This window comes from Hyposmocoma kahamanoa, unplaced genomic scaffold, assembly GCF_003589595.1.
Source record: "Hyposmocoma kahamanoa isolate Upper Pololo Valley unplaced genomic scaffold, ASM358959v1 213, whole genome shotgun sequence".
Classification (NCBI taxonomy): Eukaryota; Metazoa; Arthropoda; class Insecta; order Lepidoptera; family Cosmopterigidae; genus Hyposmocoma; species Hyposmocoma kahamanoa.
The window spans coordinates 462,056-480,353 of record NW_020653734.1 but is presented as its reverse complement, the minus strand read 5'-3'; the positions used below and the strand labels follow the sequence as shown (position 1 = coordinate 480,353).

Below are 18,298 nucleotides of genomic sequence, written 5' to 3'. Positions count from 1 at the left end.
TCCAGGGATGTACTGCCACATTACCTACTTCTGCTGTCAAGCAGTAATGTGAGTATAATCGCATTCCGATTTTGAAGGATAAGGGTGCTGGTGAAATCACAGGCACATGGGAGTTGACAACTTATGAGTTTCTTGCTCGTTCTTCTCAGGGCGGTCAGCGTAGTGAACGAGCAGTAGCTTAAATGTGACGTTTTCAAGTGTAAATTTATTTTACCTATGGAATAAATAATCTTTGACTTTGACTATGTCTCAGGGTGCTGGGCGCAGTGGCAGTGCTCCGCAGATCTTTGCGATGGACAGGCGTCTCGCTTACCATTTGGTATCACGAAAAAGACAGGTTTTCTGCAGGATGAATAGATTATGCCACAGTAAACCAAGCTGAGATTACGAATATGATAAAGAATGTGACTGAGAGATGTAAGTACAATATTATGATAATAAACGTCATTGACAATAACCGCGTGGGACGGCGTTATGTAATAGGGATGTAGGAAGTTACGGTTAAAGGATTTCCTATGAGATTCCTTTTACGTATACTAACAGCCGATCGTGACTAGATTGCTTTAATTCTGCAGCTTGGGGACATTACACTTGATCAAAGGGTTAATAACAATGTGCTGGAATATTATCGTTACTGGACTCTCTCATAGACTGCAACAAGAATATTGGAGGCTTTTGAGATGTGGATTTACTGCCGTATTTTGAGAATCTAGTGGCGTTACCGGGTCACAAATGTAGAAGTGTAACAGCAAAAATGGTGAATGAAAGAAGAAAGAAAGGACAGACTGTAACAAAGACAGGTATATAAAAACAGGTATAATAATATAAAAAACAGTCCCTACACGTTAGAACTTATAGCTTATTATTATATCATTAGAGAACTTACCCCAAAAGGGCCTGTATTTGTATTATTGCTGCTTATAGGCAGTTAGGTTACATGATTAAGAGCACGTCTGGCCGCCTCGAGAATTTTATATGGAGTGACGACGGAACGGAGCAAAGTAAGAAAGTCGAAGAAAAAGGAATCAAAGAACGATTTAAAATTTCAAAAGTGGCCAGCAACCAAAGAATAGGGTGATAGAAAGAGGTCGCATCGTCAACAATGATTTGATCGATCTATGATCTATGATCGAATGATCGATTTCGATAACAGCGACACTCTGAGATTATTTCTTAACATGTGCCCTAATATGACTCGCCATACCGAATTTTATCTTAAATGCCCGATCACAAACAGAGCAATAAAGTATATGTATAAGAGGAGTTAGGTCTGTCTTCACTCATTTGGCGTTTTTCGTTTAATGTTTCGTTCGAATATTTTTACATTTTTAAGGATAGTAGATCGCCAAGACAACATATGTGAAGCGAGCTCCGCCCAACCTGATGGATCAAGAGCGCAAGCGTGTAGATGTCTCTGAGCACATCCTTCTAGCGAAGTTGTTGACCACCATGCTTCCGTTTGCTTTCCGCCATCTCCGAGTAGAATACAACTTTTGGCAAACGGTGGTCCTCCATGCGAAGGACGTGCCGAATACCAGAGCTAGGAAACTACAAAGGCATTACTCAAAACACAAAAGGACTTTTTTAATGATGCTAAGTAACGGAGGAAACTTCTTATGCCTAGTGGTATGCGTCACACCAACTTATAACATTTCCAGTGCCACTAAGAGCTTTAAATCGCAAAGACCTGAGCTAGACAAGACCCATGTGCTTGTAGTTTAAGCAATGATGACATTACTGCTTGGCGGCGGAAGTAAGTACGGTGGCCAGTACTTCCCTGGATAAACTCTTTCACATGGAGCTCTACTGCTAACAGTTGGGTCGACAACGAGGCGATAATATTAAAAACGCAAAGTGTCATCATCACTCAACTAACCACTTCTGGCACGGTTTGCTAGGAGACGTTGGTTTGAATCCAGCCGGATCGAAGTGTATTTTTTCTAATTGTTCGATCTTTGTTTAATAATTATAGCAAACTAGTGGAGTAATTTCACAAAAAATAATTGAATAGCATGGTGGTGGAACATTATGACATTCAATAAAACTTAATTACAATTATTTAAAACATCTCTAATCAGTGGATGGTGGTATTTCTCATAGATGGTTATATAATTAAAATCCAAACAAATATCATCGTCATCATCAACCCTACGTCCCACTGCTGGACACGGGTCTCCTCGAAGGAGAAGGTTTAGCCATACAATGCCTTTGGATCCCCATTAGGGTAGACTGAGACTATCGTTCATCATTATGCACGGCCCTGACAGATTTTTCTCGCTTCATACTACGCACTCAAATCGTTTTATGAACACTCTCGATTTGATACGATAACGTTCTTCGTGGCCATCCAATTCCAGTGTTGCCTTCCACTCATAGATTTATATATTTCTTTCACCATTCTACTGTCATTCATTGCTGATACCCTTTATATCGACGTCCTAATCATAAATGACGTTATCGACATTTTTAAGAAATCGAGTTATTAACATATCTGGAATCAGTAAAACGAGATCTACAGCCCCCTATAACCGTTATTTTTTAAATCTTAATTAGTTTCAGTTTTATTGTTAAGTAAAATCAGCGTAATTGACAATTTTCAAAGAAAAAAAATACTATAGGTGCCAATTGTAGCTTCTTGTGAAAGAGTTCGTCCAGGGTAGTACTGCCACCTTACTTATTTCTGTCGCCAAGCAGTAATGTTGGCATTACTGTGTTCTGGTTTTGAAGGGTAAGGGTGCTGGTGAAATTACAGACAAATGGGACTTGTCAAAGGTGTCGGGCGCAGTGGCAGTGCCCTTCAGATCTTTGCGATTTAAATCTCTGAGTGGAAGTGTAACTTTTATGGAGAGGCGTGTAGCTTCTCATCAGGCGCACGACTTGTTCGTCCCGTCACTTGATGTTATAAAAAAAAAAGATGACCGCATTTAACAGGTTTCGTACAAACTATCCCAGTTAAGAATGAAGATGAGATCACAGCGATTACAAGACAGATATAAAACGTCAAACTAGCAATGAATATATAAATAAAGATTTTATCGCATTTACCAGATTAAGAATCGATTTAACGATTGCCCGATATAGCGGTGGCAAGAACGATACAAATGTGTGATTGTATTGTGTTACGGAGTTATGTTCATTGTGTTTGTTCATAGAGATGATATACCTACTGGAATAATTGCAATGTCCATCGACGTCTTTAACGTTTGTACATTGGTTAAATTCAGAAAAATAGCTGAGGTTCGTATTCTAGAACTCTACTCAATGCTTAAGTCAGGACTTGAGTATGATTCAAAGCTTAGAAATCATACTCAAGTCCCTGCCATTAGGGTCGTATTTCCAGTGCTTGTGTTGCCAGTGCAATCCTGACTTGAGCATTGATGGTGTGGGCACAAATAATCCTCCGTAGACACGCCAACTTAATTGTATTTTTCTTTTAAACACAAATAAAACCGATTTCAAAGGTCATTCATCCCCTAGTTTGCCACCCTTAGAGGTGGAATATTTTCTTGAAATTTAAATGGGACCACTACTCTTTCCAATAAAATAAAAAAAGAATCATCAAACTCGGTCCACAAATGAAGTTATCGCGTAACACATACAAAAAAAAACGTACAGTCGAATTGTGAACCTCCACCCTTTTTTTTGAAGTCCGTTAAAAAATACATGTCATGTGAAATATCATATAAAAGAAATAGGGTGGCGTGGCTATACAGCATCTCTAGGGCTTATAAGTACCACTTTAGTCCATTGGGACATCAAAAGTATCACTTTAGTACCGCTACGCGATGACGGACTTTACAAGCACGTAAAAACCTAAGTACTTTAAAAGTTTTTTTTTATGAAACCAAGTGGCGGGTCGAATAAGATGTGGACCTGGTGGTAAGCGACACTCCTGTCCATAACAGTGCCACTTAGAGCTTTAAATCGCAAAGATCTGAGAGCCACTGCGCCCCTCAATGTAAGACATAAGTTAACAAGTCCCATGCCAAATAGATAAGATGGCAGTACTTCCCTGAACGAACTCTTGTATAAGGGGATCTACTGCTAGTATTTTTGTTTTAGTTTATAGAGTTACACGCATTTGCCAAGTTCTATTATTGAAATCGGTTAATGGAAAGTGGGTGATATCCAATAAACCGGATTCATCCCCTAATTTGCCAGCCTTAGAGGTAGCATATATTCTTCAAATTTGAACGGCCCCACTACTAAGGTACCCCTTTTCAAACAAAAAAGAATCATCAAAATCGGTTCACTAATTAATCCCGTAACCTCATACAAGAAAAATATAGTCTAATTGAGAACCTCTTCCTTTTTTAAAGCTGAAAAAAATAATTTCAGTTGGTGACGAGCATATCCCTGGAATTGTATTAGATTGTAGGTATACTGCAATCGCTAATTCGCCTGGCGTGCGTGGCTATAGTACAGCCTTCTTCATTTGCAGTGACTATTAGTCTTATCATAAGCGGTGCAAAGTTGAATTTAAATATAAAGCTTGACGTGCTCATGACCCTGTACTATAATGTAAAATCTTTTATTGAGTCAATACAATTGCATGGTATCATTTTTGAGGTTGAGTATTTGTCTACCACATGGTTTACTTTACACATATTGTAATGTCAAATATTATACATAATCAAAGTAATACAAGCACATGTATGACAGAGAAATGAGGACAAGATTTTAGTAGCAGCAGAGCTCCTTGTGATAGTGTTCGTCCAGGGAAGTACTGCCACCTTACCTATTTTTACCGCCAAGCAGTAATGTCAGCCTTATTGCGCAGGGTGACAGGAGCAGTAACAGATCTTTACGATTTAAAGCTCTGCAACTCTTATAGACAGGCGTGTCGCTTACCATGATCCTTTATTTAAAAAAAAGTGCTCTACACTTTATCAATTAGTGACAAAGCAAGAAGAGGGTGCACGAAAGGAACTCATCGCAATGGCGTACTATTCATGACATCTGTACATCTGGAATCTGAAATACTTTCATCGCGATAGCAAACATGCCTCACACTTCAGCATGGCGGCTACTAGTATCGCGAGTGGCAGCAATAATTTTTAGACCACAATAATATACTGTATGCCATCGATAGTGTGATACACAAAACAAAGCAGACTTAATTTACCGTATCCTTAGGACTCCAACAACTTTACGAAGCCACACATATCCCTGTGGTTTACTTGTAGTTGTCACGAAGTTTAGCTGTGGCTCGTATAATTACTCATAAACATTTACTAAACTCTTTAACTATCTTATTAGCTTCGTCGTTGAGTAAAACTTAAAAATGTTTAAGAAATAAACTAAACGAGTAGTAGTAAAAAAACATTATTCCTTTATTTTGAACTGATGAAATGAATAGACGCAAAGATGTATTGGATAACGATGGATTTCTTTTGAAGTGATCGTAAATAAACTGTTCGCCAAAATGGCGGATTTTAAATACATTTTGTAAACATACTTTGTTGCAGAACTGTACGTGAACGTGATGTCAGTTTTTGAAATAAAAAAATAATCCCGAAATGGCATGGCACATTCATAAGGTTATCTCAAAAAATCTTGTTTTTATTGCAATTAAGCGTTGAAATGAGTTTAATTCGATTTCTTTCAATTTGAAAGAAGCGTTTGATAATCTTTTTATGGATTGGAAGTTTTTTAGTTTCATCCATATAGATTTACGACCAGTCACGCGTAAAACCATTTAATTTCAAAAAATTGATATTGATGACATGGACATTACGTCTTTTAGAATTAAACACTATTAAACGTTTGTACACAATATGGCAGAATGTTAATACGCCATCAATTTTGTTTATTAAAAAAATTGTCCCTAAAATATTTTATTGTAAGAGATAGTTTCAAAATGACCACCACAAAGATATAACGATTCCTCGAGAAAATGTCAGAAAATTGAACTATTGACGAAAAATTACAATCTAAGATCTAGCAGTATATAGAGAAAAATAGTTATTTTAGAGGGATTTAGATATAAGAAGTAACTATCCCGTCAATAAAAATCTAAATCAATGTGTTTTCTAAAATTAGTTGTAAAACAAACATCTTGTTCGTTTCATGGACAGATCATTCTAACTCAATCGGACACAGGCAATAAAATTATTTAAATTTAGATTTTAATAGTTATCTGGGCTCGGCTTTTACCGCACACCAACTGAACTTTCTTAATTGAACGTTAAATTAGAATAATAAAACGGAATACAGGCCTTAAACTTTCGGTTTATTATAATGACAGACAATCACACTAACAACTCAACTTCAAAAACTTTGAACTTCACGAAACCCGTCAATGTATTCTAATTGTGAGAATAACAATTGGCCTGCAGATAATAAGTAAATTTGCCATAAACAACCGAAACGAACATTATTAAAAAAAATACATATATTTTTGAATTCGGAAACAAAGTTATACAGCCAAATAACTTTTTTAAAATCTATGCGAGTCAAATCACACAGCCTATTCTGCAACTGTTGAGATACTTGACAAAACAAAAATGATACCGTGAACCACAAACGCTATTTAAAAAAAAAACTAAAACTTTTTAGGACACTCACTTGCCAATCCATAAAACAAAACTCAAATCTTCAATAATTTTTTAAAACCACAATAAATTAAGTTCCAAATTTCGAATAAATGCAAAATTCAATTTCCATTCCACGAACGTTAATTCAATGCACTTGATTAAAAAAGGAGGTTTCACAAAAGAAAATTCACTGATAAAATGGGGGTTAACAATCGTGGTGAAGGTAAACACAGCTATTGTCTGAGCACTGCACTAGTTACATCACAAAGTTTTCGCGTCGTGCTGCGCGGGACAACACTACCGATTCGACGGACTTGCCATGGTCGACTGCCGCTCACTTCGCTCGGGGTTGCCAGGGTGCGCAACGATTTTGCTCTATCGCTCACGCGCTTTATTTCGTTTTATTTAGTAACGTTAAAGTAAACCTTGCGTTACACAAATTTCTCAGGTAGGCGATGTTTGTGTAAATAGATACAAATTTAAATAATTGAATAATGTTTAAATTAGCTTAGTAAATAGCACTAACAATTTGTCTGCTACTGGAATTCTTGTACGATTTTTTCCTAGACGTAATTTAAAATCATCATAACCAGATTAAAACATACAACAGAACATTTGCTATAGTGAACATTATTGTTAGTTGCAGCAGATTTTAATTTTGAACTTACAAAATATGACGTCAGGTTCGAATTGTAATTTGTTTCATTAACTTTGAGAAACTTTATTAAACCTAAGCAGACCGGGAACTTTATGTTAGTGTACCTAAAAACTAAGGACAAAAAGCTCTCCTCTCCCTGGCAACACAGCAGAAAAAGCGACGTTGCCAGTTTTACCACGACGCTCGCGTAATGAGGTTAAAGTTTTCGAGCGCAACTTTTTTAAATTTCGAATTTTCAGCAGATTATAAAACCATAATTAGTGGCCAGTAGTTCATTTGATTAATGGATTTCGATGATAAATAAACCGAGTTTTGAACTTTTTATTTCTTTTTTTTTTTGCGGGGAAATTAAGGGTTTTAAGGGGAAGTTTATTGGAGTTTGTGCGTAGGAGTTGTAAAAGGAGCATAACGGAGAGCAATAACGATTTAAAAGACACGACGATTGGTTATAATTGTGTACTATATCAATCCATGTGCGCCTCGTTATTGGTCCTTCTAATTCATTACCTTGGAGCAAACTTTGCGATATTACAAGCCTTCGACAAGTTTTATCATCTCTGACGCGATTACCTTAACCTTTCCTCCTCCATAGGAAGTGGATTATTAGTAATTAAGTAATCTATAATACACTTATTACTAAGATAATAATCACAAAAATGTTAATTACATCGAAGATACAGTAACGGATAATGGATAATATAATTTGTGTCTATACTATTGGATGGCAACAATATAGTAACATATACATACACAGCAATTTCTTCTACGTAAGCTCAGCGTAGAAAACTAACACTAAAATCGAAGAAATAACCACCAAACGACTCAATTAACTAAATGGCGTGACAATGGAGGCTTCTCTACACATCTTCAAGAATCTTTATGAACCTTATGACAAATTCTTCAATTCTTCATCACAGCGTCACAACTATTAATCCACAGTATCTTCCTTTTGTCCTTGCCCACATCTGCACTTTCCAGCAGGTGTCATGGTGAACAATCGTTACATTATATATAACTGCAAAAAAGCACTATTGGAAATGTTTTTGAATTTAATATCATTCATGCAAGCAGTGTTTGAATTGACATTATAAGTTTCAAGCTTCACGGGCGCCATTTTTTTTAACTTTTTTTTTTATAATATCAAGTGACGGAGTCGTGTACCTAGTGGTAAGCAAAATGCCTGTCCATAATAGTCGCCACTCAGAGTTTGAAATAGCAAAGATCCGAGGGGCACTGCCACAGCGTCTGTCACTCTGAGACATAAGTTGACAAGTTCCATGTGCCTGTAATTTCACTAGCACCCTTACCCTTTCGGAACGCAGTAATGGTCACATTCGAAATTCGTACTTATGGCCGTTTTTCCACTACGAATGACCTAAACACTCGAATTTCGATCGGGGTCGGGACTAAGAATGTACGACAACGCGATTTGACAGTTCAAACGCACCCATCCATCTTTTCGTTGACGGACTTCGAGAGTGTATCCGTAGGGTATTTGTACTTTACTTTCATAAAAACCAGGATGTCGACAAGGTTCACAACCACGTTCCCAACCCGCACTAGACCGGCGTGGCGGACTATATCCTAAATCCTCTTTTTCGAGGACACCCGTGCACAGCAGTGGGATTTATATCGCGCCGTTATGGAGAGTTATAGCTACTAAATATTCACAAATGTCGGTAACGCGGGGATTCAAACCGTCAAACTCTACATTGAGAAGTTAAAACGTTTCGTGACTGAGCTACGATCGTTTTTTTCTTTCGTACGTAGGCAAAATAACAAATTAAAGTACTAGAAAAGACAATTGCCATCTCCAAAAGTCTAATTTCCAAGAAATTTTTAACGTTATCGAACACAAGTGAAGTAAAATGGCAGGGTATTGTTAATGTTACGCAATTCTCCCCTGCCAGTGACAGGGGACGGTCCATCGCCAATTCGCCACTCGCCAGAACGTTCACTGACGCATTTTGTTTCTATTTCTACAAGTTACCGGTTTTGTAATACAATTATCACTTTACTTATGTTGTTAAAGGAATTTCAAGATTCAAGTATTTTATATAACAGACTCAACCGGAAGTTCCTTTGTTTCTTACGTCAAATTACGATTTAAAACGTAATTAAGGTTAATAGATCTCCAAATCTCTCCAAATATTATGTATAGTTTATAATTCATAACTCATTTATATGTGAAAACAGGTTGTATACAAGTTGACAGAAACAAAAGTTGTAGTTTCACTTTACACAGTCAAACATCAGGCCTACAAACAAATTGAGGGCATATCGGTTATTTACTAAAATTAACTATTTGATACTTTGAGGTTTATACAAAAAGGTTTTTAAGATTATAACTTTTTTACTGAATAACTGAACTCAAAACTCCGTGGAATCGATTTGCTAAATTTTATTGAAATTGGATCAATACTGAGGTACACTCTTTCAAACAAAAGCAGAATCATCAAAATCGAAACCTCGTCGCAGTTAGTGGACGTCAGAATACTGAGTGTTTCCAGTAACAAATCCTTCGTAGAAACCTATAGGAGATCTCTTATAAGCTCTCCCTATAGAAGGGAGCTCATCATCGTTGCATACAATATCATCGTCATCTATAGTCGGGTTTTATCCACTACTTTTCTTCTTGCTCTAGACACAGCCTTCTACGGCCCGAAACTTCGAAGATGTCATCTTCTCATCTTGCTGCAGGAAGTGTCACGTTTCTGTTACCACTTCTCGGTCACTAATCGGTTGCCGCTTTACATTTACACAATAAGGCGATAAAAATGTGTCACCAAGCGAAATATCTACGAATTACTCATACCTAACAAATAGCGGACGAAAATAATCGAATCATACAATTTATCAATCTATGATAATAATTTCACACATGTGGCGTGTGGTTTATTAACACTGCGTATTGGTTTTTATTTTCAACTTCCCTAATCTGCAATTGACGAGTAAACGTACTGCAATTTCTAATTATATACTCTCCATATTTAGAGTTTTGGAGACACTAGAAACTTACCGTCTTAAACTTAAACTTGACTAAATAAAGAATCCGTTTAGTCTTACCTGAAAAAGAAAAGCATTGAAATTAATGACACAATTCTTAATAATTCATTATACACGGGTCTACACAGTGTTTAGGCGACAGTCCGCTACGACGGTATATAAAAAAAGAAGAAGTAATAAGTACATGTGTTTATTGAGATATTTTGTAAAATAAGTCTATTAGTTTTGTTATGATTATGTATACAAATATCGAACACACAGATTTTTTAAGGAAAAAAAAATGTATGTCCGGTTTTTGTATTCATATGCATATCATAAGTACGCGCTCAACCGTAATACAGGTTTAGTTGCCTAGTACGGTCTCCAGTCTCTCAAAGGATACTTCATTTAAAATTGTTAGTCTACTATAAGAGCTGGGGGATAGGTGAGCTCGCAAAGTAAAGGGATGGGAAGCCGTGCTATCACCAACCTTTATATCCGAAACGTCGAAAGGCCCGTATACTGCTTCACCTCTTCACATGCGGACACCGATAACGGCACCATGTAAAAACTGGCGTACACAGCTTCAGATGCAGATGCGGATTTTTCATTTTTATCACACTCATTTTTAAGTCACTGGCGATTTCTTCCACTTTGGCATAGCACGGATTGGGAAGCGAAAGAAAAAGGAGATGCGAGCACAGACACAAACTATCTGGCGTTACCAATAGTGTAAGTGTGCTACAGGGCTTCGAAGCGTCGAACTCTCTATGAGAAGCAACTGCTCTCCCACTGCGTTACAGGCTTACTTTAGACGTATAAACATTTGGTAACGTACAGTAAATGGATGCTGATAAGCAATAACATGTCTACCCACATGATCATAGTTTTGCGGAAATGGCAACTAAAGATGGTTTCGTTGTTTTTGATAGATTCTAAAATTTACTTGCAAAATGGAGACTTTTGCTTTTTATGATATCAAGTGACGGTACGTACAAGTCGTGGACCTGGTGGTGAGCGACACGCCTATCCGTAACAGATCCAGTGCCACTCAGGCGCCCGTCACCCTGAGACATAAGTTGGTAAGTCCGACGTGCCCGTAATTTCACCAGCACCTTTACCCTTCAAAAACCGCAACACAGTAATGCTGACATTACTGCTTGGCGTCGGAAATAGGTAAGGTGACAGTACTTCCCTTGCCAAATCAATTGTTTCGTTTGTAATGCTTGCACATTGCGAAATAAATCTCCCTTTAACATTTAATTTAAAAGTCTGATAAACATAAGGATATTTTCATTGCACTCAAAAAATTACATTGGCAACACAGAATATATTTGCAAATGTACTACAGGCAACCTTATTACAGATTAGCCATTTCTACCAGACGACCTTGAAGACGCATCGGAAGAATATCTTCCAACCCAACAGTGGTATGTAAATAAATAAGTATACATCGAATGCTTTGAAGTTTCGAATTTCGAATGTACAAATTTTTTTAAATTAAACCGCAGTTCTTACGGCCACTACAAAGCTCTATGAGATACGAAAATTATTCTCCAGTAACAAAATTTAATATAAACAAGATCTAATTAGGTATATCAAAAACGTAGTCTTTATCACTGACTCAACGTAACGTTGCCAGCTCGCTCCCCCTCGCGAGCGCGAGCAGGACAGACATATACGCAGCCGGAACGCGTGTGACAAAGACAGCTTTGAGTTCGGTTGTAAACATGGGGATGGCTTCTTAAAAGTTGAGCTGACTTTTCACTTTGTGAAGATGTTCCTATTTGGATAATATATTTGCACTTTTTTCTATCTGGTCACCTAGGGTATTGTTTTTACATTACCTCGACCAAATAAGGTTGGAATTTCGAATTGAAAGAAAATTTTAAGTGACCAATCACATCGGTTTAATATCACATGTAATGCAATTGGAAATTCAAACACACAACGCCGCGTGCTTTTTTTTATTTATTAGTTTTGGCACCATGGCCAACAAACTAAGCTGGTATGGCCAATACAAAATGTCAAAGAAAAAACCACGATTACACAAGACGGAGATTTTTTTTAAACAAAGCGTTATTCCTACTTACCTATAGCCTTTAATAACCCTAAATTGAAGCTATCGGGAAACATATGTACGGGCAGTGTATTCTATTCCTTTACTGTCGCGCATCAGAAAGGATGGAGTCTCGAGGTTCGTGTGAAGATTTTTTAAAGTTAGAAATAAAGATAACAAAGTTAAAAATACTCTTGCTCATGACCATTGCCAAGCACTGGAGCAAAGATACGAAGGAACGAGCTCGCCCAGAAGATGCCTATTCAGTCTCAGCTTACAGATATTCTAGTTGTATGTGCTATATGGTATATCAAGAAGAGAACATTGGCAAATACTTTCACCATGATAGCAAGCATTACAGTGTGCCAACGATACGACAAGAAGAAGAAAAAAAAACGAGAGAAGAATGGAGTGTTTCTGACTTTTTTAAACAAAAACAGGTGCGCATTTGGCCTCCATCACACCTGATGGAAAGTGACGAAGAGATAGACGACGTAGCATGCAGACCTAAATAATCCCTAATCAATCTCGCCTTGAAAAGGTCCGAATTACAGCATTCAGAGTACAAGTCCGCCGGCCGGGAATTTCATTCCATACCCATAACATAGGGGTGGAACCCCCAGCCGTCTAGTCCCTCGATGATGGAAATTGGAAGGCGGAATCAAATCATGCAATTCCATCGCACACTTTCCGTGAAATACGATAAGCAGGCAACTTTACAACAACAGTGTTCAAGACTCTCCAGACTCTGACTTTCTAGTCGATTGAATGATGAACGGAGAGCATGAGACTGAATAGAGAATTTCCTGCACACACTACAGTCCAACCTTATGGAAAGCGAATATATGGATAGCATACTTTCGTCTACAACATTTAAGTCGGCCTATTCTGACCTTAAAGGTATTCATGCAGGCATACCGAAATCAATAAAAAAAAAGTTTAGAGTAATAGCAATCAAAAGCAATTTGACCATTTATGTGAACAGTTTAAATCGTAGTTATAATAGCTCTAGATTATTTCTTTGAACTAACAATTAAAGTAACTACCATTCGTTATAAGTGCATAATCCATTTTATGAACTGTAGCTTTTCATTTATATATAAACGTCCTGCTATTGGATCCGGGGCTTTAAGGAAATGTTTCAGTAAACGTGTGTTAAACTGTTCTTCTCCGAAGGGATCTGCGAACTTCATGTAACATGTTTTTGGGGTCACGAGCAGATTTAATTTCCTGATCACAAAATCTTTGCGGATAGAACGCCGTGGAGAAAATAGGAAACTCTGGTTAAAGGAGAACCGTATCTATGCAGTAGCATTAAGACTTAACCCAGACAGCTCCACAGATGTAAACTTTCAAACTACACCGAACAAACCATACTTATAACTACAATTACTAACTATAAATATGTAGTTAAACTATACAAGTACAAGTTGATTCGTGTCCCAGTTACCGGCTAGCCAGTAATAACTGGTAATTATTTAGCAAACTGCACGCCGATATCAGCCGTCGTTAACTATATATCTATATCAGACCGTGTAAGTACCATTTCTGGGCACAGGTTCCCTTCTATGATTGCTGTACACATATTTCATGAGTTTTACGAATCTTCCAAGACGCAGGTTTTTTATGATATGAAGATGACGGGACGAGCAAGTCGTGTGTCACCAGATTAAGCGATACACCTGACATAAAGTTGCTCATGTGGCTGTAGTTTCACAGCATTCTCTTTAAAACCGCAGTAATGTTCACACTACTGTTTGGCGGCAGAAATAGGATACGATAGCAATCATACCAATAATCAACACTGGATGTTGGAGGGCTGACAAGTAATCTCTTTTAACTATTTCCAATTTAAAATTAATACTGGACATATCGTATTCGCTGTTAATTTATTTTCAAAATTACCGACACTTTTTTCTTCGTTACATTTCGCTACATGTCGAAAAAAAAGCAAAATGTAAAAAAAATTCGCAACTGTTTTTCTTAACACACTGACGTACCTTTCTAACAAGCATGGATATGTAAAAAAGTATTCATGGTCGTCTTTAATTTCATATTTAGGTAGATTATTTTTTAGCAGTCTCTCGTACATCGTACTGACTGCACTATAATTCACAAAGAACTGACGTATACATGCCCAAAAGGAAAAATTATAACTCCGCGATTTAGAAACCAATACAACATTTATCAACGGCCAACGCCATCTAGCGGTATAACAAAAATAATATTTAAGAATATTCCATATTCAAACATTTTACACAGGGCCTTGTCCCGCCAAAAAAAACAATTGAAACATACTTTGATATTTAATGCAGAGGTCCTGAATTAGCAACTCATTCTGCTTCTTGACAAAGAACAAACCCGACTTACTAGAAAATCGTATTTTAAATAAAACTAAATTTTTGAGTATTCCGAAGTCGTTTCTCGAGCCCATAAGTTCAAGCGTGAAACATGCACGATGGTGCATATCTCTAAGTTGGGCGTTTAAAAAGTTTGTAGCGACGTGCTCGCTGCCACAATACGTATCGATTTTTTAACGTTTTTGCTCGCTATTGCCATCGTGAGTCGGAATTTTCTTTCGCTCTTATTGTCAAATGTCTGCGCGAGACTATTGGCCAGAAGTGGGACTGCTAAACGCTGTATTTTGTTCGTCAAAATATTTCGTTCTTGTGTCTAATAAAGAGTATTCATATTGTACTGATGTTCGGATTTGACAATTTTTTTTCGTAGGCATCACGCCTGTCCACAACAGTAGCAGTGCCACTCAGAGCGTTAAATCACAAAAATCTGAGGGACACTGCTACAGACACAAGTTGACAAGTGCCTGTAACTTCACTGGCATCCGTGGCCGAACGGAGAAATATTTGTACAGTTTACATTTATTTCTCTCGTGAGTTTGGGTGTAATTTGTGGTTGTCTATGTATGTGTCCATAGCACCCGCGATACAGGGTTTCCATAGTGCGGGGCTATGTTGAGTGTGTGCGTTATTATTATTATTAAACGTAATCAAAAATGTTGAATGACATGAATCGAGTCCTCAGTCTGAAGGCGTAACACGTAATGGCACCTCCAAACGGAGCCCCTCAATTCGAGCCTAAGTGTTGTTCAACTTTTCTACTCTGCCTTACGGACCGCTACGGCCTTTTCAATTTTTCTATTACCAACTTGTTTTGAAATTTTAAATAATAGCGTCATATATTTTTTGTAGTAGCAGTAGACCTCGCTGTGAAAGAGTTCCTCCAGCGACATTACTGGCACATGGGACATGTCAAATCGGATGCTGACAAGCAATGACGTGTTAATTAACATGACCAAAGTTTTGCATTTAAAGATTTTTTCGTTGTGTTTGATAGTTCGTTCTAAAATTGACTAGTAAAATGAAAATAATATGAAATATACTACCTACGACGTAGAGGTCCCGGGTTCAACTCCTGGGCCGGGAGAAATTGTATGGTCTACATTTATTTATCTCCTAAGTTTGGATGTGATTTGTGGTTGTCTATGTGTGTGGCCAAAGCACCCGCGATCCATGGTTTCGCGAGGCGAACAAATCGCACGCCTGATGGTAAGCTACACGCCTGTCCATAACAGTTGCAGTGCCACTTAGAGCTTTAAATCGCAAAGATCTGAGTGGCACTGCCACTGCGCCCTGAGACATAAGTTGACAAGTCCCATGTGCCTGTAATTTCACCAGCACCCTTCACAACCGGAACGCAGTAATGCTAATGGTAAAGTGGCAGCATTTCCCTGAACGAAGACTTTTACAAGGAGCTCTACTACTACAGTATTTACTGCATTATTATAGATGTAGTGCATTGAAAATATTTTTGAAATTGTTCAGTACCGTATTCCCCGATGTTTTTAGGAGAATTCGGTATTCTTTTGGGCTTAGAGGTGTGAAGGCCGAAGGGCACGTGGCGTGTTCTCATGTGGCATGGCACTGACGTGTTTCGATGTGGGAACTTAATACATATAGTTCCAATTCCTCTGCGGATATGATTACATTTTTCAAAGGCCAGCAATAAGCGGAGTAAATACCACGTTGCATCTTTGATCACCACCTTCTGACACTCAGTTATTCTCAAAGTTTACAATTTTCACCCTCAATGATGAAATTATATAATTAGAAAAACAGTTTTTAGGAACTCTAAGAAAATAGACTTTAAACTTTGCTTATTAGTACAGGAAAACAAAAAGTTAACAATCGGTTACCGGAAGATAAAAAAGATCAGTCGAATTGAGAATCTCCTCCTTTTTTGAAGTCGGTTAAAAATATACGCCATTTGGCTTGTGTCAAATATCGCTGACATTCAAGAACAGTGACTGCTGCTGTGAAAGCTGTCAGAGTGTGTTAAATTTTATTTTGAATATACGACAACAGAGAAACCGGGGTAGCCTAATGGTTGGCCCTGTTCTCAAGCAGAGGTCGTGGGTTCGGATCCGGGCTCGCACTTCTGAGTTTCACGAAATTTAAATTTATTAAATTTGAAGTTTACCATGAGCTTTTCGAGCAAGAAAAACGGTAACCTATCACAAACTCGAAAATTGTTTTCGCCTAAATAACGTTTGTTCGAATTTTCATTACACCGAAAACCGAATTATAACGAAACCGTTGTTCTTTCAGGATATGTTGGATGTTTATCGCAAAGACACGATTAGGTTCTGTTAGGTTAGGTTAAGTTAGGTTTAAAAGAAAAAAAAAATTCCTCTCAAAATTACTTTCGAGGTTATGAAATTTCGACCAAACGTTATTTCTGGAACATGTCATTTCGGACTACTGATAGGTAACCAAGAAAACGTGTGAAGTCCCCAACCCGAATTGGACCAGCTGATCGCATAACTAGTAGCCTCCATTAAACCCTTAGCATGCTGATGTTACGGCAGCTACCGCACGATGTGTGGTGGTTCACCTTTACAATTGCCCTGCACAAACAAACCAGGTCAGAACCATATGAACAGATTGCCCCTGCTCCGGCCAATGTCGGTCCGAAGCCTATTCAAAGGCTTCCAAATACACACAACACGTGACGTTCTAAAGCAGCATTGGAGAGCTATAACCAGGGGGTCTATTCCCGTTCTCCGTCTGACAACCGATCGAAACAATTCATATGATTTTCCACCGACGAGGCGAGACGAGGATTGAAAGTTGTATGACAAAATTTTAATTCTCTCCTAGCACATTTTCCGAAATGGTCTGGATTGACGAGGATGGGCGAAGCGAAAATTGAAATATTTGTTCATGTAATATTGAACCGTATTGCTGCCAAGATAGAGTATTTTACTCTGCAACGGAAACGTTATTTCTAGCTCGCGAAGGCTGTTAATATTAATCGAGATTGTGGGGTATGTACGGTTTGAGACTTAAAAAAGATGGTTTCGTATGATTCTTCTGTTAACATACATAATAATAATTTACGGGACATGTCACTTCAGCCGCGTGTTTATCTCTAGATGACCTGAACAGCACTGAATCTGCACTATCGACAATCACGACACGAGCTCGCGCGAGCTGTAGCGCCATTTTTGGTGGAAATAGGCCGGCGATATTTCTATTCTCGTCTCGCCTCGCCGGTGGAACACTATCATTACTGTCAAGTAAGTAATATTCGACGAAATCAAAATACAATATCGAGAATGAAGCTTCACTTGCATCTTTTGATTTGGTCGTTTATTACTTATTTAACAATAATTGTTTCGGACAGATGTTGGACGGATAACGGGAATAGACCTCCAGTTATGAGTAAACACACAGTTTGAGAATCGTGCTTCCACACCCTCGGTGGAAGTGGAATAAGTAAGCAGCAATCACCGATAATTGGCCCTTGAATGTTTTATACGCTGTTTGCTTTTACGTGGTCAAACAGCCACGCTGCCACAACATACGTGGCGATTGCCACAAGGCGTAACATACGTGGCCGTCTTCCGCAGGACGATGAAAGTCTTAATAAATATATTTTTAGAAATACGCAGAACACTAATAATTGAAGAGTTAAGTAAGAAAGAATAGGGATGTACTAATCTAAAAAATTGAAAGGTTTTGTTTATAACCGACATTTACC

The 18,298-nt window shown here is 37.9% G+C and overlaps 1 protein-coding gene across 3 annotated transcripts in view; it reads right to left on the bottom strand.

Moving 5' to 3' along the window:
• The window catches only part of LOC113227695 (protein daughterless-like), a 215,993-nt gene that overhangs the window by 44,359 nt on the left and 153,336 nt on the right, over positions 1-18,298 (bottom strand). Inside the window, exon 1 of one of the 3 annotated variants that reach the window (XM_026460670.1) lies at positions 6,568-6,845. The exons of the other annotated variants lie outside the window; for them this stretch is intronic. The gene's annotated coding sequence lies outside the window, so the exon portion shown is untranslated. Of the gene's footprint in view, positions 1-6,567; positions 6,846-18,298 lie in introns of those variants that run through there. 3 annotated transcript variants of the gene reach the window in all.